At 36.9% G+C, this 12,141-nt stretch overlaps 1 pseudogene; it reads right to left on the reverse strand.

Moving 5' to 3' along the window:
- Nucleotides 1-9,692: 9,692 nt before the first annotated feature.
- Nucleotides 9,693-10,592, reverse strand: LOC110680458 (annotated as a pseudogene).
- Nucleotides 10,593-12,141: the final 1,549 nt, after the last annotated feature.

Consider the following 12,141-nt stretch of genomic DNA (forward strand, 5'->3'; position numbering starts at 1 on the left):
CAACGAAATGCGCATGAATCGAGGGAGGATTTTTTTTTGGAATAAAATCTCATTGTATATTGTCGCTTAATTGATAATGCTGTATCTGAAAGTGTTGATTAAATATTGAAATACCACCTGAAGCATTTTTCTTCGCATAAATTATTCATTTAATCAGGTAATAAGCAGTTATATTTCATCGATGTTGCAAATAACCAATTACTATCATAACAATATGTTAGTGATTTTGGAGAGAAGCCATTTTGTGATGACGCACCAAAAGCCTTAAGTGTGGTTGTTAATCCCCGAAGCAGCCAGCACAAGGGCAAATGAGCAAGGGACGCCTACATATTGAAAAAACATCATCAAGATGTTACGGTAGGTAAACCCCATTCCGAGTCTCGATGTCCCTGGTTTATCCCAGAGTCTTATGATGGAGAGTTGCGCGAAGAGACTTCTTTGAATCGGTGTTTTTCTTCTTCGTCTTCGAAAATAGTCCCTATTGTTTTGCTGGCCTGCTCGATAGTTTGACAGTTCGATAGTAGATTTGGTTCACTCTTCGCGCAAACTCTCCATTCATAAACTCTGGTTATCGACATCCTTGCCATGACGAACGGCATGTTTTTGGCGTCAATGTGAACGTCACAGAATGTCGCTAAATTGGTTGTATTGGCAGCTGCTGCTATGCGCCAAACAGATTGCAAAAGAACTGAAAGGACGATTGGTGTTGATACAGTTGGACAGCAACATGCAAAGAGCGTAGCCTTTTAGGAACGACCGCACAATTTCAGGAACAATTTTGCAGAAATTCATATTCGTGTGCTAGGTTGCATCGAAGCTAATGAATCCCACACGGCAAGACATGCTAGCGGAAGCAACGCAGTCTTTGATGTGAGCAGTTGGACAGAGTGTTGATTAACAGCGTATGCCATTTACTTGACAATGCAGTCCAATATGAAAGCGTACGGTCAAAAATTCAAGTCATGAACAAGCCCTTGAATTTTGACGATTTTGGTTTAACGATTTAAATTCAAAAACTCGGTTTGATAAGGTTGAATTGTTCCATTATTGACAGAAATGAAATCAGTCGCTGTAATGAGCAGGAAACAGACGACAATCAGATATTTAATAGGATGTCAGATGCTAATGAAGAAATCGTGACCAAGATCATAGAGTCGAATGTTTTAGATGTACAGTCCTGTGGCGCACATACACTAAAGTCTATGTATCACGGATGGCTGAAACCCTATTTCCGAAAATCTGAACAGAATTCGAAGTTTTTTTTTGAAGAAAACCATGTCTTGAAATATCAAAAACTTAATGAAATTCATAAAGTACCTCAACCAAACCTGATAATGTGACCACCCGAACAGAAGGAAAATAACTACTGAATACCAAATTGAGGTATTCCATACCAGATAATTTCCAATACTTACAACCTGAATGAGGTATGAATGAGCCTGCATAAGAGGTAAATAAAAATCATTTTGAGGATACCTTCTGCATATTCTAAAATACAAGCTGATAATTAGATCAGTATTGTATACCCAAATAAAATTGAACGGATTTTCATATAAAAGTTGAAATTTTTCAATAGTATTTGAATACACACTTAATCGTAGAATTTCATCTCACGTAAACTTTAAATGACGAATTCAGCCGGTAAAACATATTTTTACCGAAATTTCGTTCAATTTTGACAGATGAGCGATATTGACAGATGACAATTGACGAAAATCGGTTAGTTTACATAAATAACTTGACGACTCGGTAATCTATTTTTACCAAAACAATCAGCAAACAAATATTATTTACTGAATTTCGGCAAAGTGATCTGTCAACGCCGAAAAATCAGAGCTGCAGAAACCCAACTGTGCTCGAAATGTTTTAAAACGTTCGTGAAAACAGGGAGAGCGCCTACATGTAAGTATTCACATAACTTATTGTATATTGGCGTACATTTGTGCCCATAAAATGATTCATTCAAACGAGTCAGCTCAGTAATGCTATTTTTTATACACTTTTAGGAATATTTCTCGGGATGTACTTGAACAATCGAAGTGCAGCGGAAATGGTTGTGCTGCTATCATTTGTTTCAAAATAGAAAAGCACGAATTTTACCAATTTGTGAAAATTTAGATGTTTTCTGTGGTGGTATTTTTGTAACACAATTATATATGTTAATTTTAATAAATTTGTTTCGGAGCATTGAATATTATGTGGTTTTTTTTTCTTCTTATTCTTCTCCAATTGAAAAATAATACCATTTACCGAATCCGGTAGTGGTGTGCCGAGATTTTCAGCAAATGAATTGCCGAATTTTTCGTTAAATTTTGACAGCTGGGTTGATTTAACATTTTGCAGTTCAATTCGGCACTTTGACTTTTACCGAGATTTTTGCCGAAATCTTCAGCTATTGGGTTCTCGGCAATTATTTTTGCCGGCTCGGCGAAATAAATTAAGTGTGTACATCAGCAGTCCTCAATAGCTATCGAATACCAAAAATGAGTATTTTTTTATTGCTTTGAACATTTTTTTCAAATACCTTCATAATACCAGAATAGAGTATTGATAACTGAAAATACCTTAGTGTGGTGTGTGTAGGATCTGGAGTTTGTAGATGGAAATGAATATAACAGGTTTGTTCAAATACAATTATTTGAGCGTGCTCTAAGAAGGCTAATATAACACGTTATTACATTAGATCATCTCAGCGTGCATGAGTGACAGTTCAACACACATGCAGCTGGAGTGTGCTGGAAAAAATGAGATTTGGTTGAGTTGAGTGAATATTGTTGTGGAGTAAAGAGGTGTGTTTGTAGCAGCGGAAGAATAATTCGGCTGATGGCGGGAATCGAGTTATCTTTCCTCCTCGGGACGTTTGGTCAGGTACACACAGAATGTTGAAGCCGCTCTTGAAATATAATAGAATTTTACAGTTTGCTGTCAGATAGTCTGACAATCAACGGAAAGAAAATACCAGTTGTTGAAGAAGATTGGTATTTCATTGAGCAGTTTGTTGAAGCATTTGAGCCAGCGAGTGTTTTGCACAGACCGTATACAAAGTGAACAGCTGATCGTTGGAGATTTTTTCTGGGCATGGTCAGAATGAAGTTGGAATTGGAAGAAAAGCATAACCAGAAAATGGCTAACAATCTGCTCGCAGCCGAAAGAAAAGGGAGGAGAAGCTCAAGGAAAATGATCCCATAGTTGCCGCCAATTACTTTGATTCAAGATATAATTTCAATGATTCTTCTCTCAAGGAAGAGAAGGAAAGGGCACAGGTATTTCATTCATTTTTTTACCAAATTTTATTTAAATGTTTTTTTTTATAGGAACATATACTGAATTCGTTTAATAAAATAATGTTCAGTCAGTAGAAATCAAGATCCAAACAAATCCAAAACTTTCAAAAAATGGACCAGCTGTTCACTGAAAAATATGGTCCTCCCAACACCGAGCTGAACGACATTCCCAAAAGGATCAACTTAATACAATATCAAGATCGAGTAATGTTTAATGGCAATCCAAATCACTGTCAATTTCTACGATGTTGCAAACTCCACTGGAATACTGGAACAGGAAAAGGTGTTATGACCCATTATTGTACGAAATTGCACATACTGTGTTAGCTTTGCATGTTGTCAAGTTTTGTGTCGAGAGACTGATCAGCGCGTTGAAATCTCCTTTTAACGTACTCGAGGACAAGAATTGGTAGATAAATTTTAAACGACATAATGATTCTGAAGGGTAATGGTAGTGACTGATTTGCTAGAATAGATTTTAGTTAAATAAGTTAGGTGTATATTAACCTCCTTACACAGAACACTGTTAAATATTAAGTATATAACATAACATTAAATATATTGGATTAAAATTATGTAATTTTGAATCTTGCTCATTTTGATTTTTCTTGATTGCCCAAACCATTCGCGCTGTTGCTGTGTAAAAAAGATCCTGCATTCTACAAAATACAATCGATGTGTATATGCACACTGAAAGTTGCAAAAAAAATTCCAAATAAGCTTTACTTGATTTCTTTCAAAAAACATCGATAGCCAAACGCAGGTAATTTTGCTCTTTTTTACCAGCTTTTTCGTTTTTCAATTTTGTCATTACACGTATGGGATAGTTTATCATTCAACTAGAAGAAATTACTTTTCTGCAATCAGAAATGTTATCGTTTTCACAAAACTATGTATCATCCAAGTGATTTATAATCTATATTGCTGTTTGCATTTGAGATGCAAATGTGACTAAACGTCCTTCAAATGCGGTAACACAAAACAAGGTGTCCTTTCCTAGTAACAATTATATAAGTCACAGCCGCCCTAGCAAGAAAATATATCTTTGACATCGCATTTATGGGAAAAATTTTACCACATTTGTGTTCCCGCATTGATATTTGCATTTCAAACGCACACAGCAATATTACTTCAACAAATATTAGAATTCAGTTTGGAACAAAAATTTGATCATATTACCCAAAAGTTATCAAGATGAGAAGTTATGCACAAGATGAAAATTCATTTCAATGAGCTCTTGGATTGAAGATAATATCTTTCTCAATCAGATATTATGATCTCTTCGTTTAGATGAGATTGTGATGCCTGCTACGTACTAAAAATCTGTGATATATATTTTTTAATTTGTGACCAGGTACTCCCTTTGGGCACAGAGAAACAGACGTAACACTTAGAACAAATCTCGATCAAAATCATAGTCTCGAAATCATGTACGCCCAATGATAAAAAACACTGTAGTTGGCCGATGTACACAGGTGGCGGTAGTGTGAACGTCAAACACGAACAAAACGACGCGAGCGCTGCGGGTGTCGATTGACCACCTACCCAATATTGAATCGATCGTTAAAAAGGACAGCGATGAGAGATGTGACGTCTGTTTGTCTGTGCTTGGGGTTTATTCATAAATTTCATAACGCCTAAAATGATAATTTTTTGACAACCTCACACTCCCTCATAACGCAATTTGAATGAACAGTTTTCGAATTTTGTATGAGCTGTAACATCTTAAGGACACCCGCCCACCCGCTTCATCGTATGAAATTTGTGGAATGAGCCCTTATCATTTTTGCTATCGAGCAGTTAATTTGGAAGTCTTTCAATATTTTCAAAGCTATTTTAGTTTTTATTTAAGTAATAAACGTAAATTTGTCGAGAAAATTTTTCGCGTACTTTTTGATTACTATTGTAGTTATGAAAAATCAATTTTTTGAACGAAAATTTAATTATTCAATCAAATTTTGTTGGATTTTGGTTGAAGTGCGCAGATTTAGGGGCGGTCACGGCATACTAATTTTCGACCTAAAAACAATACTGTGCAATTTGCCGGATTTTCATATAAAAAGGCTCCAAAATCGTATGTATAGGTCGCAAACTAGCGTTGGGCAAATTGACCAGATCATCAATGTTACTGATTCGATTAAAATTGAATATGTCGAACCGATTCACGGATTTAATCGAATTATTAGAATCGATGTTTTTGAATCGATTCAAATTCAAGCGTAATCGTCGAATAAATTCGAGAGCTCCGATAATTAAACAATCGGCTTGACTATCTTCACTCATATGTGACCTGACCTGAAGGGAGAAACCGATACAAAATTTATGTACGTCAATGTGAGCCGAGATTCTGCTGTCACGAACTGTCACTGCAAGCCCAGATCTCAATCAATGGACAAACATGATAAAAGCGCGTAACTGATCAAAACATTTCATCACAGTTGAAAACAATCGGATCAAAATCGACTCCTGCACACCCAAAAGCAATGTAACAACCTTTTAGTTTGATTGAATAAAATGTATTGAAACACGCGTCTTTTCACACTTTTCCAATAAAATTAAAATTAAATGCATAGAAACCTGTGGCCCTTGTGTTTGCCTAGGAAGATTGAAGGTACACAATTAAAGATAACTAGCTATTTTCCCAAAGCCTGCCTTGATTGTGTTGGAGAGCTGAGCTGGGGAAACTACAGTTTTTCGTCACGTAAGTAATATAATTGTTCTGTTTTTGGTAAACTGATTCTCATAAGAATGAGTTTTCTTCTTGCAGATTTCAAACAACCGCGAAGATAATTAGCTGCAGCGATTCCAGCGATACTTTGTATGTTCTGTGGACATTTCTCCATTCCATTCGACATCCGTTTTCCGGAAAGATGTTGGGAGCAGCTCGAAAAGTCCGTGTGGACAAACTCAATGAGAACCCAGGTAATTAATAAGCACTGTTATATGCGGTATATGGGACGTTCAACGGCTTTTCAGTGCCAAGTAGCATCATAAAGACATTTTTAACTGCCTCTAGGCACTGTGACTTTTAACCCTGAAAGTAGCCGTATTATGATTATATAACGCTATGCTACAGGGCTTGTAAACCCTGTGCTATCAAGCAGTAAACAACGGCTGCCAATGCTTATGAACAGCTTAAAGTATCAAAACGTTCATGTCAATTATAGCATAAACAAATATCAACCAAAACAAATTTATTGTGAGCCATGATGAAATTTGGTAAGATTTCACCGACCGTAGATGCTATTAGATCAAGATCTAATGTGTCGATATCTGAAAACAAACTATTGTGTAGCGAAATATGGCAAACTTGTTATAAATAGTGAAATACTGTACTGAGAATTGCCTCCGCAATATTGTTTCGGAGTTGCCTTGGATTTGCTGATTCAGGAAGAGGGAATCATACGAAATAGATATAAAGAACATTTGGGGGAATGGTGGAGGTTCATGCCAGGATATATATTACATTGAATTCCTGATTAACAAAATATGTTCAGAAAACTGTTGAGGATTTTGGTTCTTTAGCAGTATCGTATGCAATGAATCAGGGCCAATTAATTATTGCGGGCTTTATCAGCATCTTCAATTCCTTCCAAATATAAACAAACATACTGCAGCAACTTTTTTTGCTTTAAATATGCTGCTGGTCAATGTAAATTATCAGTACGTCGATGGAGCAGTTGGATAATGTGGTACAAATCATCTAATAGTATCTCAGAATCATTAGTTCGAGCCTTGACCACGAAACAAAAAAGTCGACTAAGAATAAAGAAAGGAAAAGTATAGAACGTAAACAATTTTTTTTTCTTTTTTCTTGATCCCTGTGCTATAAAATTTTGACACCTCTCCATGAGCCTATGCATGCCATAAAACGTTTGACTTTTACTGTGCGCTCTGTTTTTCAAGTTGCCCGTGAGAGAGAGCGAGACAGCACCAACACACGGCGCACAGTAAAAGTCATGAGAACAAAAGAATTTATGGCACGTACAGAGGCTCATTCAGAGACTCGGAACGAGTAGGCTGCTTATCAGCCAAATAATTCGCCAAAAGTGGTTCTACAAACAGCCCTTAATTATGATATAGTTCCAATTAGCCCTGTTAGCCAAGCCTTTAAATCGACTATAGAACCGACTTGATGCCGTTTTATTCGGCTTAGTGGTTACTTGGGAAAACTTACTTGGATGAATTATTACAATGCCAAAATGTGGTAAAAAAATGCAATACGTTGTGAAGAGTTTTATCTCTGTTTAATACTTTTTTGTATTTTATTGAGCTTTTTTAATTCCTTTATCTCAATCTTGCGCATCGCTCATGAAAAAATGGGGTTTTAGTACCCATTTATTTATTCTATAGCACAAGAGTGATAAATACCTATTATTTGAAGTTCAAAGCGAATACTCTTTAATATGTGAACTGATGAAAAAAAGATTATGATGAGAATTTCCCAGACAAACAAAATGTACGTATAACGAAATCACCTGGAGGCTTTGTATGTGCAACATTTCACTTATAAGATGTCGCGAAAAGGCTTCTACGTACAAAAGTGGAGGCGATATGCGTGCATATATTATGTGATGAATGATAACATACAATGCGAGTGTATAAATGTTCTACCGAACTAACTGTGATCTTATGCGACTTAACTTATGATAACAAATGGTGATTTGACAGCTGCTACGGATTAATTCGACTTCCTTTGTACGAGTGTACGGACGACACAAAAATGTACAAATGCACTCAGAAAAGAAGTGTTTTATGCGGGAAGCTCATCAATTTGACGAGTTATCCACGGTGTTTTGTTTGAGTTCGATGTGATTAGTATGAGATAAACGAGTTATAACGTGAATTTTCATGCGATTTCTGGTTGTCTGGGTTATTAAATCTTAAATATACATTTTCCTAGTGATTTTGGACAAAACTGGTCTTGATTTTCCATCCAATAAGAATCTTCCATCCAAATTCGTTCGTGTTGGCGCTTTTATAAATTCTTCATAGCTATACGAAACATACTAGGATATGTGTAGCAGTTATGGACATAATAGTTCCCTATTTCGCCATACGTGATAATTTATTTATTTCAAATTTTTCAACCATTCAGTATATTTAAGCTGTTTGATAACAATTATGTCTGGATGTTTAAACATTCAAAATGTGAAGGTTTTGTAGAATTTACAAATGGCCAAATAAGGAATCACTATGGACCGATGCACGAGTTCACTATCTGACGTTTGAGCGGTGCCGTGTTTTTTACGTGACCATGGCAACAAGTGAATTCGGCACCGCTCAAACGTCAAATTCGTGAACTCGTGCACAGGTCCATAGCCATAGACTGGTTGAGATCTGCTGGATATAGATGACAAACAAGTTTGATTTCACTAAAATTCATCGTTTTTGGCTCCTTTTTGGTGTGATTTTGGTGGAGATTATTCTTTTTCGCCTGAGATTTTAGTTGATATTTCGTATGCATCGGCAATTTTCGTTATTAGCTCGTGAAAACGTGAACTGAGAACAATTTTAAAGTTAATTGGATTAATTTATGTTTTGTTAAGGGCAATCAATGAATGTTAGTTTTATATAATACAAATAAATTTCCGTACAGCCCTTGTAAAACTGAGGCAAACGCTTCCTTAATAGAGGTAGTGTGTTTGGCATGTTTCACACTAATAAATGATCATGTGATATTTTCTATGCAAAAATGATACAAGTACAGGTTGGACTCGAGTATCCGGAGTATCGATTTTTTTTTTCACTCCGAATAATCGAATCACTTAAATATTATCTTTTTTTTTCGTTATTTTATTTATATGATGCGGTGGCGTAGCTAGAATTTGCTTTAGGAAACATAGAAATAGGTCTTGACAAGAAAAAAAGGTTGATCAGCATACACAAAAAAAAACAACAATTTTCAAACCTCCCTTCTTCAATACGTTCAAAACTGCAAAACCATTAATATTGTATATTGCAAAACGAATTATCTCAGATTTATGCATAAAAATTGAAATACAAGAACATCAAAAACAAATTCCGGATAATCGAGTCTAAATTCTGGATAATCGAGTCACCGGATAATCGAGTCCGACCTGTAATTGAAAAATGTTTATAAAATTCAAGCATAAAATATTTAAATCAATTATTTTGCTTTAAATTTTTTGCTCTTTTGTACCTATAAATGGTGTATCAGTACCCAAAGTGGAGGGTCCCATAAGAAATCAATGGTATGCACATAAACAAATATTACCTTCACTAAAACATTGCAGAAGCAAATCTCGAGTTTTAGCGAACCGATGAAGCTGAAAATAAATGAGTTGTGCACTACATATATAGAATCTTATGATCAATTTCTAATCAATAAATGGAGTGGTGCTTGAGATTTGCTTCCTCAAATGGATAGGGTGATTATAATGACGTCCCGTGCCGCCTTAGGGCTCCATGCATACTTTAAGCTTAAGTTTTCATAAGTTAGTCTTCAATTTCAATGGCTTACGTACCTTATGACAGTCAGGATCGTCCAGGGCGCAAAGTTTCACATTACACTGGTAGTTACACCGAATGGTGTATGGGAACTTGTGCGCCGGGAATGTCACCGTTGCCTTGGTCTGCTCCTCGGTGTACTCAACCGGTCCCAAGATTTCGCTGTCCAATGGCAGCCATCGTCGCTAATCAGTCTTTGCTCTCCCCAGCCAAGACCATCGCGAACTAAACAGTCGGTCACGTGCAAACCGTAAGTGTCCTGTTTATCGATGTTGATAACCAAAGTGAGTGGATCTCCGATCTTAACGTTTTCCGCCAACTTCTCTCCTGTAAAGATTTTCATATGACAAGCGGGCATGGGTTTAACCTCTTCCTCCTGCACTGGATGAATCTTTATCCATGGATCTGCCGTAATCTCGTCGATCGGTTCCCTCGGCACTCCGTTAGCGCCAGTGGTCGATTATCGTCCCGTGATTTCACAGGTTTCATCGCTGCCTCGCGGCTCTTGTAGCGGCATCGAACGTGGTATCCACGGCCCAAATCCGTAACCAGCTTCAGATGTGGCTGTAGGACAATCGTGTTGAAGAACTCAATTCCTCCGTCATCCTGGATGGAACAAATGGAGAATAAAAAATCATTATCTAATTGCCGATTGACCTAGAACAGAGCCAGCAATGGACATGAGCATTTTCGAAGCTGTATTTAAATCTGACCGATGACATAAGCATATTTTCGCTAGCTAGGCAAACGATACGTGTTCTGGAAGCCATTCAAACCCTACTTTAATAGCTGGAGAATCACATCGTTTAACTTATGATGACCGTTGCGAGTCGTCATCTTGCATTTATATGGTGAAATGGGCCACCGCTAATGGGAAGAAACCACTAGAGAGCTAAGAATTGGCGAAACCGTTTGAGTGGGGCCGATGAAATGGCAAAAAATGGGAATAAATTTGATTTGAAGAACTAGCCAGGGCGTTCCGAACCGTTATTCAAACGAATGACCAGTCAACAATCTATAAGTACCTAATCTGGTTAAGTGTCAGTTATCCAAAGATGATTAATGATGCATATGTGGGCTTAGATAGCCGTAGCGGTGAACGCGTTGCTATTCAGCAAGTCAGGCTGAGGGTCGTGGGTTTGATTCCCGCCGGTCAAGGAACTTTTCGTAAAGGAAATTTTCTCAACTACACATGCAAAAATGGTCAATTGGTGAAGAAAGCTCTTATTTAATAACCATGGAAGTGCTAATAAGAACACTTAGCTGAGAAGCAGACTCTGTCCTAGTTGGGACGTAACGCCAGAGAAAAGAAGAATATGATTAATACTAATTGGATGTTATCTTAGCTTCATGTAACTCACGACTTTTTATTATCATAGAGATCTGTTTTTAATAGATAAAGTACTTCATAGCATCTTTCCGGCATGATTTATTGAATTACTTTTCATGTGTTAATGATAGTCCACCGCGCCTAGACTAATCCATCATGTTCAAGCCATTACATTTTCATCACGATAACGATTGAACAACAAGGCCGGTTTTGCATGAAATGTCAGCACGATTTAAAGCGTGGCCACTTTTCTTGCATGCAGAGTTATGCGTACACCCTTGTTTCATATGCTCTTGGCGACTATATATTGAAAATTGTAGCCCTTCAACATACTGGGGTCCAAACTCGTACTATACATTCCTACTAGTAACCAGGCACGAGTAAACCAGTTTGGATTGTGTCCCTTTTTGATCCGTTTACATTTAGTAAGCTGCAGTACGAGCGAATTTATTTCACGTGACATGATCCAAATGACTTGGGTTATAATGTATGCATAGAAACAGATCAATCAAACGAGAGCTTCGAATGAATTGTTTGCACAATTTAAGGTTGTTTAATCAACTTCGTTTTTTTTAAATATCATAGCACGTCAGGGTTTTCAGATATGCAGGTATTGGATATGGACCTATGCACGGCTTTACTAATTTGACGTTTGGGGGAGCGGAATTCACACTTGCCATGACCACATAAATAACACGGCACCGCTCAACATCAACCAGTGAACTCATGCATTGGATTATTGATGATTTATTGTCAATTTTAGTCAACTTTAGTCAACTTTCATGCAAGTTACCGGCTCGTATCTTTATCTGATGGCACATCGTAAGTGGCCCATAATGAAATAAAAAAAAGTGGGACATGTGTGTATGTACTGAAACTATTGGGTATAGCGTTTCAACATGTTCTACAAACTTTCATTATTTTTTGAGTACTTCGTTTGGACACTGCCAAAAATTTCACTTCAGGTAGAAACATAACTTTTCTCATACATATTTACACATAAAATTGAAAGCGCATATCTTGTAGAGTGTAAGTAGTAAGCAGCAAATTTTAGCA

This window comes from Aedes aegypti, unplaced genomic scaffold (genome assembly GCF_002204515.2).
Source record: "Aedes aegypti strain LVP_AGWG unplaced genomic scaffold, AaegL5.0 Primary Assembly AGWG_AaegL5_hic_scaff_1429_PBJ_arrow, whole genome shotgun sequence".
NCBI lineage: Eukaryota > Metazoa > Arthropoda > Insecta > Diptera > Culicidae > Aedes > Aedes aegypti.